This window comes from Ctenocephalides felis, unplaced genomic scaffold (genome assembly GCF_003426905.1).
Source record: "Ctenocephalides felis isolate EL2017-DRISC unplaced genomic scaffold, ASM342690v1 CF-g0.4_SCAFFOLD_00845, whole genome shotgun sequence".
NCBI classification, from domain to species: Eukaryota; Metazoa; Arthropoda; class Insecta; order Siphonaptera; family Pulicidae; genus Ctenocephalides; species Ctenocephalides felis.
In genome coordinates, this window is record NW_020536999.1 from 94,029,601 (window position 1) to 94,030,390 (window position 790).

Genomic DNA, 790 nt, shown 5'->3' on the forward strand with positions numbered 1-790 from the left:
AATTTATATTAACTATTTAAATACTAATCAATTTTCAAGGAATAACTTCCCATCTGAAGTTTGATTTACATATAGTGATAGACCCCGTTAAGACGATTATGCTTTATAGGATTTTTCGCATTTCACGCAAATATTGAAACATAATGTCCTCAATCGGCACTAGACTCTTTCTCGCATAAGACGCTTTTATTATCCAATCTTCTAGAAATCGTCTTAACAGGGTTTCATTACTGTACATAAATATTTATATATTTATTTATATAATAAATTCTGCATTTGCAAAAGTAAAAGGTCAAAATTTCCATAATTGATAAAAAAGTGACAGGTAACATGATTATTTAATTAAGAGTGCAATTAAATGAAATGACTCGTTTTTATTTTTGCAATGTGCATTCTTATTAACGAAAGTTTAAAGTTTAATGTGCACATTTATAAATACATATATTAACAGTAAACCCCGTTAAGACGATTTTTGAAGGACCGAAACAAGAACGTGTGTTGAGTGAAAATCACAATAGGAAATAGAGACAATCTGTTTTAAAGTGCAGGATCTGGAGTATTATGCGAAAAATCGTATTAAGCGTGATTGTTTTAACGGAATATATATATATAGATATGTATATATATATATATATATATATATATATATATATATGTATATATATATATTATATATTATAAAATTTATCATATAAAACGGTATTAATAAAAGAAATGTTGCAGCTTGCGAGTTATTATATATAAAATATATGGAATACAATAAAATCTGTGGAAGCGTCAAACCGTGACA